We start from the raw sequence: 13,981 nt of genomic DNA, 5'->3' as shown, positions 1-13,981 counted from the left end.
GGATCACCCGGGGTGCGCAAGGGCCATGTCATCTTAGGAAAATTGGTGCTCGAAAGAGGCAATCTTGAATGGAGCTGCTTCAAACCAGGAACTCCTTTCCTGGCAATCGTGGTAACAAAAGAGGCTTGGAGGTGGAATTCATCTTAAAAACTTGAATATAAGATTTAAAATTTGTATGATGACTTATTAAAATAAATGTATCTTGTTTTTCAAATCCGGGCTGTAATTGCATCTATAATCTTAGACGGAGCAAAGAATGAACCCAATGTCGATTGGGGGATGTACATTTTCAGCACAAAATTGTGTGATGCCTTACTCTGTACGCCTTTCTTTGTGGGTGATTTTCACAGCGTGGTCTTACAAAGGGTCGTTTTTGCGAAATTATCCAAAGGCTTCATGCATCTTCATGAGCGCATGTCTTAATCCCTGACACTCAGATCGTTCTTCTTGGGCTGTGCCCACACCCTTGCCTATTTTTCTCTTCAAATCAAGAATGGCTAGATCCTCCTCCGCCAAGGGCCTTGCATTCGAACGCTTCCCCGGCACCGTTTTCACGACTCCATGAAATCCTGCAACATTGTCACAGGTTGCAATCGACTTATACTTTGCAATTAATTGGTAGATGCCGGTTTGCACAGGTGAGCAAAGGTGGACACTCGAGCTCAGCGGGAGGGGAGGTGTGGCACGGGTGGGCACGACTTTTACAGGTGGTCAGTTCCTTAGCGAACAGTGTGGTGATCACTTCTGCTGCCTCAAAGAAGCTACGTGACGTAGAGAGAGACTCAGGTACCGAATCCTAGGATAATGAGGACCTATTCGTGGTGGTTCTCCTTTTCTGTATCCAGATCCTTTTCCAGACAAGAGGTAGGGGGTGGGGGCAACATGCTTCATCCTGTCTTATCTCTGCTGGTCCTTTATGGACCATATCTGAGATGCATCCTGAGAGAGGATAGGATCGTGCCTCTGAAAAGGGTCAGGCCAGGGCTAAACAGCAGAGCTCTATCAAAGAGAGCTCCACACCTGACTGGGACCTCCTCCAATTGGGTTCCGGCAGTCTTCTCACCCTTGGACAGGGCATAGGCCTCCATCTGAGATGATGCTTCCTGCATCATTGTCCGGGGGCGACAGGTGGCGGGACTCAAGGGCTCGAGGAGGCGATGAGGAGTACTTTGGGAAACTCCCTTCCCTTAACACCAGTGGTCTTCCAGGCCATAAGTAATAATAGCAATAAATAAAATTTACTGAGTGCGTACTATGTGCCAGGTACTGCAGTAACCACTTTGCAAGTTTTATCTTAGTTAACACTCTACATTCAGTCGCACCCCTATTTTACAGTGGAGCAAATAAAGGCATAGAGAGAGGATTTTTTTTTTCCAGGTCACACGAGTGGTAAATTGCAAATTGAGGTTTGAACCCAGGCAGTCTGACTCTAGATCTCATACTCTTGGCTAACATCATACTGGGAAGTAACTCTGCTCTTCTCTTCTGCATTTGAATAATGTGGGGTGGGGGGCAGAACTGAGGTGTTGGGATTGTCTAGCCCTGCACCCTCATTTGATAAACGCAGCCTCCGACACCCAGAGCAAAGTGCAAATAAAAACCCAGGGTCTCCTGAACTAGTAAGTGTACTTTATATTTAATCATGAATCCATTTTGAAAAGTCTATGCGCAAGTCAAGAAACAGTCTGTCTGTCTTTTAGGAAAGGCGCCCCCAGAAAAGCTATTGTCGCCCAGTCTCAACAGGCATGGGAAATATTTTCTTGATGCCTCGTTTCTGGAAACTAATAAAATAATTGGGTTGAACATGCTCCATGCAGGCTTTCCCCTACCAGCGAGCTCTTTCACAGCCACTGAAAAGTCACTTTTTGGGGGGCTCATTATCCCTCAAGATCTCGTGCTGCTCATTTGCATATGAAAGAGGAAGTTCATAAAAGCCCTTTCTTATTTTCTAACACGAGTTCAAATCAGGGGCCATTATCACCCTATAGAAAGACCCAAATGGCATATGGATCATTCTGGAGAAGGGTGAGCTCCTTTTAAGAGAATTGTTTTAGTTTTTGCAGGAAATTAATCAGAGGGATGGGCTTTGTGGAGCGGGAGCAAATCTAATCTGTCCTTTGTTCGAATTTGCCTTGCTCCAATTCCTAGCAATTGTAGACAACATGCTCTTTTGTTCAGGAGACACTTGTTACATGCATAATTAGAGACTGCAGTAGCTGTGTTTAAAGAAAAACTGTTTTCCAATGTAATGTGTGATCTTGATAATAGTATTTTCATCAAAGGTAGCAATTACATTCATTAAGCTGGGACTGGCGTGGCGGCAAGGAAATTAAGTGGAAAGCGAATAGAAAGCTCCCCTCCCCCCTTTGTTATCTCCTTCTCTTTATAAGTTGAAATGCACCATGGTGAGCTGGGACTGAGAAATACATAGTGAATATAAAAAAATAAAGTCCTCCTTAACCTTTCTGAATAATGACCCTGCAGATATCCTAGGGACGGCAACTGTAGATGCACTTTTCAAATTAAAGGGCTTTATTCTACCTTAATTTCCTATGCAAGTTTTAAACGAGCTCAACATATGATTCAGGTCTTCAAAGGCTGCAGGGCTCTTTAGGATTAATTCACTGTTCTTTGCACCCATAAATTAATAGTTTTGTGTTCTCGAAAAACCCACAACAGGGCATACATCAACCAGTTTAGGAAAGAAACAGGGCCATTTGCCTATTTTTAATTAACTATTCATTTAGGCTTCCTTACACTTTACTTTTAAGGATTGCTGTAAGTGAAGTCCACATATCGAGGTGGGACGCACGGCAGGGGAAGGGAGCCCCCCAGCCAGGTTCCAGAATCTCACTGTGTTGCTGCGAGAAATTTATTCTGGAAAAGACCAAAAAAAAAAAAAAATGTGCGTGTGTGTGTGTGAGTGCGTGTATGTGTGTGTGTCTCCACAGATGCTCTGTGTCCTTTCCCCCCCAACCCATCCCCGATTAAAAGTCCTGCTTGAAAAATGTCCTTGCAATGCCTCAAAGGGCTTTGATGATTTCAATTTTATTCAACAGAGCACAATGATAGCCAGACATTTCTGGGCAAAAGTAGATGGAAATATGCCACCTCCTATCAGCACCCCAGCTCTGGCCAATGTTTGACCTGAAAAGCTTTCTGAGAAAATGAAACCAGTCCACAAAAATCAATTGGGGACCCCTATTTCTTGTGATTGGACACGCACAGCTCTGCGGCAAGAATCATTATCTCTAAATTGATTGACCCAAATGTCATGCAGATCATCTTGGAGCGGAAGCCAAAGTGCTTGAACAGGCTCCGCATTTTCTGCTGGCTGCACAGCCAGATGCGGCAGTGGCCTTCATGCCCAACCTCTAACCAAGCGGGTCAGGGTACTTCATCCTTGGCTGAGGGACTTGCTATAATTTGGGAGAAAGTGGGACTTCTGAAGTTTTCAACTCTACTTTCTGACCCGTTAGCAGCTGGTTTGACTTTATGGGGCAGGAGGAGCCAGGAGACCGGCTCGTGTTCCAGCTAACCTTTTGCAGAATGGCCTGCTATACGCCGGCCACTGGGCTAGGGGCTAGGGGCTTACATGCACTGTATACCTTCTTCCCGACAGCAAGCTTTCAAGCATAATTTCCATTTTGCTGCTCAGAAAACAAAACGTTAAAAAAGAAAGAAAGAAAGAAAGAAAGAAAGAAAGAAAGAAAGAAAGAAAGAAAGAAAGCAAAACATTAGGGGAGTCAACTAAGCCGTCCCAGTTGTACAATTAAGTTGGGGAGCGACATCCATACCCCGCCAGGCTGCTATCAGGGTCTGAGCTCTTGGTCATCCCTGAGCGATCACGGGAGCACAGGCCTTCACCTACCCCTCTGGGCTCAGGTCCCCTTGATGTGAACGAGAGGGGAATCACTGCCACATCCCCAGCATCCCAAGTAGCAGCTTAGGACTACAAGATTTTTCAGAAGTGTGCATCTCTGTGCACCTGCACAGGTGAGCAAGAAGGAAATCGTGCATCCCATTTGTTTTGATTAGGACGAGCTTCTTGAGTTGCAGCATTCGGGGATCTTTTCTAATAATCATTCCCAATGACCCTGGACCCAAGACCTCGCTTCCGCCAGGGCGGCAGCTCTCCTGACAACAGTAGATCTCAGCTCAGTATGAGAGCGTCTTAGTCACTTCAGGTTCATTGAACAGCTGGGTTCAGTTACGGCTTAGCTCTTGCTCATTTAGAAACCACAATCTTGTGTCTATTTTGTGCCGTGAACTTCAGCACTGGCCATGCCTGTCTGTGGCTCTAGCAGCTTGGGGGGGCGTGTGTGTGTGTGTGTGTGTGTGTGTGTGTGTGTGGTGGAGCAGAGAGAGTGCAGGGTGTCTTTTGACTTTTTCCTTTCCTCATCCGGTGCTGGGGTTGGTTGTGGTGTCGTGGAGGAGTGGGGTTGGGGGGGTGGTGGACAGACACGTCTTCCCGTGGCCAGGTAGAGTGTCATCCCTCACCCACCTTGCTGGGCCAGGGCTTTCTCTGCGCACAGGTCATGAACGCGTGTTGGCTACAGCAAGTCCTGCTGTCAAGGGGACTTGTTTTCTGGGCCCTGGGCGGGGGGTGTCTCTCATGAGAGTGGCTACACTTTACTGCTGGCTGTATGCTTTCCTCTTCTGTGCAGACCTCTCTGTCGTCAAGATAAATGTTCCAGGAAGATGGTGGCGCACAATCGCATCTACCTCCGGAACTCTCAGGCCTGCAGGCACAGGCAGAACCCATCTGCCTTCACTTTTTGGAACCAGGCGCTCAAGATAGGACATTCCTGGCTCTCTCTGAGGGTTCTTTCACTGTGCAATTGTTTCTCTCCTGCTCTCAGGGGAAAAATCAACACTCCACTGGCGAAGCAAGGCACCCAACTGTGGGCAGGCTGCCTTCCTTGTGTGGACCTTCAACCTTGGCTTTGGGGAGGGAAAGCACCTGCCCTCCCCTGTCAGCCTGTGCTTCCCTACATTGATGATGGCTTCTGGAGCTGAGGCTTCTCCGAGGCCTAGGAGGTGGTTTTCTGAACTTAGAATATGAGGTGTGTAGGTATGTGAACTTCTAATTTATTGCCCAAACTGGGAGGCCCTTTTGAAACTGAAAGATGGCCCGTGGATAATTATTCTGAGATGACGGGAATCAACTGGGACTGCCTGGGGAGACTGAGACACGTGGTCCCCCAGTCCTGAGCACCTCTAGACTCCAGGTCTGCAGAAGGGAAAACCCACACCCCATACCCTGTGTGTCACCAATCGGTGTGATGTCAGCTCTGAGTTCCATCCCAGCAATTTCAGGGGGGGTATCCCCAGAGTTCCATCTGGGTTCTGGGGTTTCCCGCAGTGACAAATGCTTCTGTCCTCTACCTCACTGCCTGCCTCCACCAGAGAGGTCTATCTCCTGGCCCTGGGCACTTTCTCGGGTGGCTTCTCTGCTTTGTCTAGGACATGCTTGAGATCAGGGCCAGACAGAGGTCTCTGCCTGGGACCCAGTCTCCCTGCATCCCTTACACCTTGTCCTGTGGCACACACAGTCCCAGGGTGCTGGTCTAGGCTACATGTGGGACATGAAGACCTCTTTCTTCTCCCAACCTGGGAAATTACTCTTTAGTTGGAAGCAAATTCCCCTCCCCTCAAGCCTTATTCTCCACATTGGATTTAGGTACCCTCTTACCTTCAAACTCCGTTTCCAGGGGATCCCTGGGTGGCGCAGCGGTTGGGTGCCTGCCTTTGGCCCAGGGCGCGATCCTGGAGACCCGGGATCGAATCCCACATCGGGCTCCCGGTGCATGGAGCCTGCTTCTCCCTCTGCCTATGTCTCTGCTTCTCTCTCTCTCTCTCTGTGACTATCATAAATAAATAATAAAAAAAAATTAAAAAAAAAACAAAAAAACAAACTCCGTTTCCACTGAAAACAGGAACAAAAGTCAGGAAGTGCTGCTACCTGCCTTATGCGAGGCAAGGAGCATAGAGCCTATTTGAGTGAGGAGAGAAAGGAGAAAATACTAAAACAAAAACAAAAACAAAAAAAACCTCTGAAAATTAATCTTGCCATACTGCTTCAAAGTCAAAATTTCTTGGAAAATAACAGTGTTTGCTTAGGCAGTCTGGACATCATTTGCTCTTTTTCTTTTTTTTAAGATTTGTTTATTTACTTTAAGAGAGTGTATGCATGTGTAAGCAGGGGTGGGGGAGAGAGAATCTCAAGCAGACTCCACGCTGAGCACAGAGCCCTACGTAGGGCTTGATCTCATGACCCCGAGATCATGATCTGAGCTGAAATCAAGAGTCGGACGGCTAACCAACGGTGCCACCCAGGTGCCCCTCGCTTATTCTTTTGAGGGAGCAGCTGCTGCATCTTCTAGAGCAGCCCAGATCTATAGAACTTTCTGCGATCCTGGAAACGCTCTGTATCTGTGCTGCCCAGTGTGGTGTGAAACCACAAACTCCAAGTGAGTGCTTGGAACATGGCTAGTGCTACTGAGGAATCAAATTTTAAGTTTTATTTATTTTTAACTAATTTAAATTTAAGTAGCCATTTGTGGCTAGTAGCTATCATATGGGACAGCACAGTTCTAGAAAAATCATTAACAGGAGAGACATAACCCAATTTACATTTAGAAGATTGTCTCAGGTCGATTGGTGGAAAATAGGCTGGACACTGGGAAGAGAGGAAGCAGAGAGCTAGTTAGCAGGCACTGTTCCCAGATGGAGGTCACACCTTGGATCGGACTAAAGTGTTAGGAGAGATGGGAAGATGTATAGATGAAGAATTGTTTTGGAAGCAGAACCAGTGAAGGAGGCCCACTGGTGACTAGGCTTCCTCAGGCCACTCTGAGGACCACATTTGCAGCTAAACAGATCCACTCTCTAGAGAAATCACTCTAGAACCATGCATTAGTCATCACAGAGGCCCTGGACACATGACAGGTGTCAGTGGCAGACATGGCTGGTTACCACATGTACCAATTTGAATAGTATCTCCCAAAATCCAGCTCCACAGAGAACCTATGAGTGTGAGCAACCTTATAAAGAAATGAGGTCTTTGAAGATGTCATCAAGATGAGATCATTGTGGGTTAGGGTGGGCTCCAAATCCAACAGGACTGGTGTCCTTAGAGGAGGAAGGAAATTTGGACACAGACATTCACTTGGAAGGAAGATAGTCATGTGACAATGAGGCCTAGGTTGGAGCTGTGCTGCCATGAGCCAAGGAACCCAAGGATAACTGGCAGCCCCTGGAAGCTAGAAAAAGCAAGAAGGATTCTCTCCTAGAGCCTCCAGAGGGAATATGAACCTGCCAACACCCTCATTTCACACTTGTGACCTCTGAACCATGAATGTATTTCTGTTCTTTTTAGTCACCTAGTTTACGGCATTTAGTTACGGCAGCCCTAGGACATAGATGCACTGAGCCAGCATCCACTCCCTGTTTTCTTCCCAGCAGATTTTATTCTGGCAACTACCCCTCCCCCAGTAGCCATGGACCTGAGGAAGCTGACCTTTCCTGGGTGGGTGCCATTGACCTAGAGGTAGTCCTTCCTTCTTGCCAGGGATGATTTTGGAGTAGGCATGTGACCCAACACTGGCCAGGAGTATATGAAGAGGAGTCTGTAGAGGCCATCTGCTTCCATTGGTTCTAAGTCTTCTTCCTTGGACATGATTGTGTCGTTGGGCAACACCACTAGCTGCTGCAGCAAGCCAGGTACCAGCCTGAGGATGATGTCCATGGAAGGGTGGCAGAGCATAGAAATGGGAAGAGCCTGCGCCTATTGACCTCAGTAAGCTCCTGAATTAACTGGCCCTGAGTCCTGGGCTTACAACTACATGGTGTAACCCACATGAGGCTCCTCTCTCCTCCATCCAACTGGTTTATCAAAGTACAAACCCAAAGAGTATTGGCAAATACCATTGTCCCCATCTGGCTGTTTCTCCAAATGATGTTTTAGCATCTCCAGCAATTCCCAGCTGGTAATATCCACCTCCTGAGTGGAAACAATGAGTAAAAAGAAAGGAGAAATATTCACTAAGCTGCTACTCTTTAAAAAAAAAAAAAAAGCACTAACGAGGGCACCGGGGTGGTTCAGTGGGTTAAGTCCAACTCTGGATTTCAGCTCAGATCATAATCTCAGGGTCACGAGATTAAGCCCCATATCCAGCCCCACATGGGGCTGGATGTGGAGCCTTCTTTTCAGAGTTTTGGTTCCTTCCTTCTGTCCCTGGCTATCCCCAAATTTTCTCTCATTCAGAGGGAAAAGAATGCATCCCGTAATTTCGGAAGACTTCACAAACCACCTGACTTTTAATTCCGCCAACTTATTTTGATGTATCTCTCCACTTTTTCTCCTAAGAAGAGGCACTCATTTGTCCCTCAGGCTACATGAGCCCAGCAACCTCACAAATTCAGGCTCAGCTGAAGACACGCAGATCATTGCCTGGAGTCTGCCTTGGACTCTGCCCTGGAGACTGTGATGCTTCCCCAGAGCCCGGACTGCTGGAGGCCTTCCCTCTACATGTGCTGCTCCCTTGTCACCTCCACAGTCAGCATCTCGGGGCATCACCTCAGGCTGCCTCCTTGTTTGTTCTTAAGATTTGGGCTTCCCTTTCACCCCGTACTTGAAAGCCATTTCTCAGATACTGCTTCAGAGGTAAAGAGGATTTTCTTGGGAAAAAGACAAATTCACTGACTTGTCAAGTCCTTCCTCTCAGGTCACAAGAGTGCAATGCATTCTTGGCAAGGCCAGTGGTCACTTCCCAAAGCACTGAGCTTCCCCTTTCTGGCTCCTCTGTGTTCCCATGAGCAGTTCCAGAATTTTCCATCAATCGGCATGGCTTTCTAACAGTTCTACGTGGTGGCTGACGTTATATAATGTTAATAATTCACATGACTCTTAACTTTGATTATTTATGTAGGTCTAGATACTTGTATGGCACGTGATACCGATTCATTACATTAGCCGACAGCAATTGGATGCTAGAATTGTGAAGGGCCTTTTCTATAAAAAGTATTTAATAAATAATTAAAATTTCAAAAATTAAAATTAAAGTCTTATAGTTAGAATTTTATTTTGCCTTTTTATATTAATGACTTTAAATACTTTAAAAATAACTTGTGAAGACAGATAAAAATAATTTAATTGAAACATTTTCCATTACCTTTAATTTGCATTTTTTATGAAAATACATTCCACTTTTGTACACGGTGAATAAAATTATTTTTTTATAAATCCTGTGGCTCATGAGTACCTATAAGATCATAGTAAGAATAGGACATGCAAACCTAAAAGTCAGAAAACACAAGAGCTAGAAAGAAATGAGAGAAAATCTTCATAGAGTTGCTCCACTTAATAATAACTCATAATAATCAAGTGAGCACAAACATTACACATTCCTTTTTGTTTTTTAAAAGATTTTATTTTTAAGTAATCTCTCCACCCAAGGTGGGGTTCGCACTTAAAACCCCAAGATCAAGAGTCGCACGCTCTACCAACTAAACCAGTCAGGCACCCCTTACATATTCTTTATTTAATGAAGATTTATTACCGATCAGAACAATGAAAATGTATACGAAAAACATTTTCAGCGGATTCACCTGAGAAAAAGGAAATCCCTGCAATTTTACCCTCTTCGTTAGTTAAAAATGTAATTACTGATCAAAACAATAAGACCACAGCTGGGTTTCCATTTGTAGGCTAGCTCCAGGCCCAGGAACACCCAAGACTGGTCTGCTCAACCTTCAGAGGGTATTTGCAGAGATGCTGAGGGGTCCTGAAATTTTACCTTTATTAGCAAGGGATTTAATGAAGAAACTACTGATTAGATTACCTTAGATTCAGTACTTTAATTCTAACAATTTTTCTTAGAGAGAAATGGATTTTTTTTTTCCTTTTGGAGATGTAAACTAACAAAGTAGGGCATGCTGAAATTGCCATGGGGTCTCAGAGGGCAAACCCAGAGTGAGGTAGTAGCAAAAATGGTAGAGGAATAGAGGCCAAAACTGTCAGAAGTTAAGGGCCTAGGACAATTCCCGAAAAATACAAGAGAAATGAGTCTTGAGACAAATGACATAGAAGCCTTAAAACTAACCAGCCAACCAACGAACCCACCCTGAAATTGTGTTGTTTTTTAATCTAATGAGTTTTTTAAAAGATTTCATTTATTTATTCATAAGAGACAGAGAGAGAGGCAGAGACACAGGCAGAGGGAGAAGCAGGCTCCAGGCAGGGAGCTCGATGTGGGACTCGATTCCAGGACCCCAGGGCATGCAGAGGCAGACACTCAACCACTGAGCCACCCAGGTGTCTCAAGAGCATGTTCTTCTGCTGGGGATTAACAAGGAAGTGTGAGGATTTTCTTTCAGGAGAAACTCCTTTTAGATGTCTGTGGAGCAGTCTGGCATTTGCATAATAAGGTGCAATTCTTCGAATGCTGCAGTCTTTGATTTAGATTCAGGCTCTTTTTCATCTATACTCTTAGTCAGAGGTGATGAAGCAAACTTTCTGGAAATTTTTATTCTTCTGGAAAATTACCCTGAGTTGCTGAGGCCCAGTACAAATTTCAGATCAAAAAAATCAGCTGGGATGAGACAAACATCTCTCTAAACTTGGGGTCACCTGAGGCGAGAAGTGTTAACCCAAAGACAGCATGAACGTCCATACCCAATGAGGACCTGTCTTGCAAGAACAAGACCAGATGAACAGAGCCGAAATTTCTTTTTACGTGATGTTAAAAGGAAGAAGAAGAAAAAAACCCAACCCACAGTTTTCTGTATCTGGCAACTGTTTGAACATTGGTGCATTTCAATTCGAGTAATTCCCAAGACTTGCCCACTGGGTAAGTGCAGGGTTGTCTCAGTCTCAAAATGCTCTTTATTATAAAATACACTTAAAATGAGCATAGTGGCAATCAATAAGCATATCCTTAGCCTTTGTCTACTTGGAAAAATCAATTGGGTTGATCAGATGGAGTATTAACATGTGAAGGAACCATACATACGTTATATAGGAATAGGGTTCTGTTACATGACCGGGTGCAAAATAATGCAAGACTCAAAGAAACTGTCCACTCACACAGATATACTCCCTCGGGGCTCCCTGACCCTCCAAAGGTGCAAAATCTTACAACTCCGGAATTACTTTGTTAGTTTACATCTCCAAGAGGAAGATGAAAAAAAATATCCATTTTTCTCTAAGAAAAATTATTAGATTTAAAGCACTGAACCTAAGGTCATTTATCCGTAGTTTCTTCATTAACTCTTTTGCTAATAAAGGTAAAATTTCATTAAAGCCAGCCCCCGCCGAGCCTCCTATTTTGGGGTGAGAGAATTGTGATGAACACATTGACCTAAATTGCTTTTGGTTCCACAGAACTAGGAAAACAGCTGGTGCATAGCTTCTCAATAGCACATTAGGAGAGAGAATGGGCGAACTGTAATGAGCCAGTCACCTCTGAACTCAGGAGGGTGAAGGGGAAGGTGCCCTGTCCGCTCCACCTTCTGCTTCTCTGTCCTTCTAAGCAGGTGGGGGTTTAGGCAGTTCTGGAGTTTCGTTGGGTGGTTCTGCTCTCCTGGGGGCACTGGGAAGTTGGAAAGGAACATAGACTCTGGGGCTGGAATCACCAGAACCCTCAACGTTTAGTGTGCAATGAAAAATCCCGAGGGATTCTGGAACAGCTAGAGTCTAGGCCCAATGATCTGACTGGTAGATCAGGATCTCAGTTGACTTGAGGGCGCAAAAGGCCCATGAAACGTCTGTTCCACTGTCCCTGAGGACTTCATCAGTCTTCATACCATTATGAACTCTGCAAGACCCCCGAATCTCCACCTCCCACCCAAATCCTTCTCAGGTGTTTTAGACCTGAATCTCCAAAAGCCTGCTGGGCATCCTGCCGGGGTAGATCTGAAAATAAACACCAGACCTAAAGGGCCAGCAAATTCTGGGGATGGCCTGCCACAGTCTGCACTTTTAAGATTCTCCAAGTTATCCTACAACTCAGCGAGGGCACTGGAACACTGGAACTTACCATTGTAAGAGGTACAATGGTAGGGTCTTGATAAATGGTAGAGTTTCCATTTATGAGAAAAGAAACCAGTAGAGTCAGTCAAAATTTGGTGTTCTGTCAAAAAAGCAAAGGAAGTAGAGCCTTAGAAGGCTTTGGTTTGGAATGGATATAATAAGTCACCGGTTAAGGGTAAAAAGGTTACTTTTTAAAAAGATTTTGAGAGCGACCAAGAGAGTGAGCACAATGGGAGGCGCAGAGGGAGAAGGAGAGGGAATCTCAAGCAGACTCCCCGCTGAGCACCGAGCCAGATGCAGGGCTCGATCTCATGACTCTGAGTGCATGACCTGAGCCAAAATCAAGAGTCAGACACTTACCCGACTAAACCACGCAGGTGCCCCAAAAAGAGAACTTCTGAGAGCATCGTTTAAAACTGGTGACAAACATGAACAGCAGGTAAGAAGAGATGAAAGGAGCAGATCCTGAGAGGAGGGGTGGCTGAGGTTGGCGACCTGTCAGCGCTGTGGGGCTAGTGGCCACAGGGAGTTCTATTTTTTAAGGACAGGCGACTGGAACCCTGTTGTAGATTGAAGGAAGGAGCCAATGGGTCCACATAGGCTACAAATGAAATTGAGTGAAAAATGACCCAAGTTCCTAGGTACGTTGTATCTTCCTTTATTATTATTATTATTATTATTATTATTATTATTATTATTTTGGTGTTTTCCAAACAGCCTAACTGACCGACCTTCTCAGTAGAATCTGATTTAAGAGGCAATAATTTAATCAGGGGCTGGCGAACGTTTTCCTAAGGGCCAGACAGTAAATATTTTATGGGCAAGAGGCAAAACTGAGGATATTATGTACATATTTATATGTCATTTAACATGAAAAAAATTTTTCATTTGCAGGTCATAAATATTATATTTGGAGATCTCAGGTCAAATCCCCTCAAATCTAATTATGACAAAAGACAAGATGCTAATCCCAAGGCCAGCACAGATGGCCCAGTCTCTACCTGAACGTGAGAAGCCATCCCGGTAAAGTCCTGCTCATCAGAGCAAGACACACAAGGCTCGTGCAGGACAACTGTTTACACTGGGTCACTGTGAACTGCCCACAGAGGCCAATCCTTCAAGGGACCAGGTTTTAGATCCCTTTTGGGCCTCTTGTGTCAGTCCAGTGTCCTGCGTGGCTGGATGGAGCTGCCTACTTGGCTGTGGCTAGTTGAGAAAAGCAGGAAAATCAGTGAAAGGTAAGACGATGCACACAAGTGAAAATTTTCAGCAACCCTACAAGTAGCTTTAATCTTATTTTCAATGACACAAGTATATTTATTTAATTACAATTATACAAGTATTATTATACCCCTGTTATAAAAATTGCCAATGGAGGCAATATGGAGGATTGCCAATGACCTCCACGGCCACCTTCTTCTTCTTCTTTTTTTTCAGGGCCACCTTTTTGACCCCCATGCCAGCACCAGCCCCACACACCCTCAAGGCAGTTATCAGAGTGGCCACTACACTTCCTGAGTTTATTCTAAAGATTTCTATACATGCTTGGACTTACAGAAATATATAGATTGGTATCTCTGTGCAAAAATATTTGATGTTATTTTTTTAAACAAAAAATTTGGTATTTAAACTCAGTATATGGATTTTATTTTTTTTTTTAACATTTTATTTATTCATGAGAGACACGCAGAGAGAGGCACAGACATAGGCAGAGGGAGAAGAAGGCTCCCTGTGAGGAGCCTGAATAAGGGACTTGATCCCGGGATCCCAGGATCACAGCCTGAGCTGAAGGCAGATGCTCAACCACTGAGCCACCCAGGTGGCCCAGGATCTTAATCTTTTAAACTCCCACATGGGATGTAGAGTGTGTAGTTCCATCATTTATTTATTCTCTTAAGCATTTCTAATTTTTCACTATTACAAACTTTGCTGCCTTAAAGTCTAGGA

The sequence above is a fragment of the Vulpes vulpes genome, chromosome 15 (assembly GCF_048418805.1).
Source record: "Vulpes vulpes isolate BD-2025 chromosome 15, VulVul3, whole genome shotgun sequence".
Lineage (NCBI taxonomy): Eukaryota > Metazoa > Chordata > Mammalia > Carnivora > Canidae > Vulpes > Vulpes vulpes.
This window is presented reverse-complemented; position numbering follows the sequence as displayed.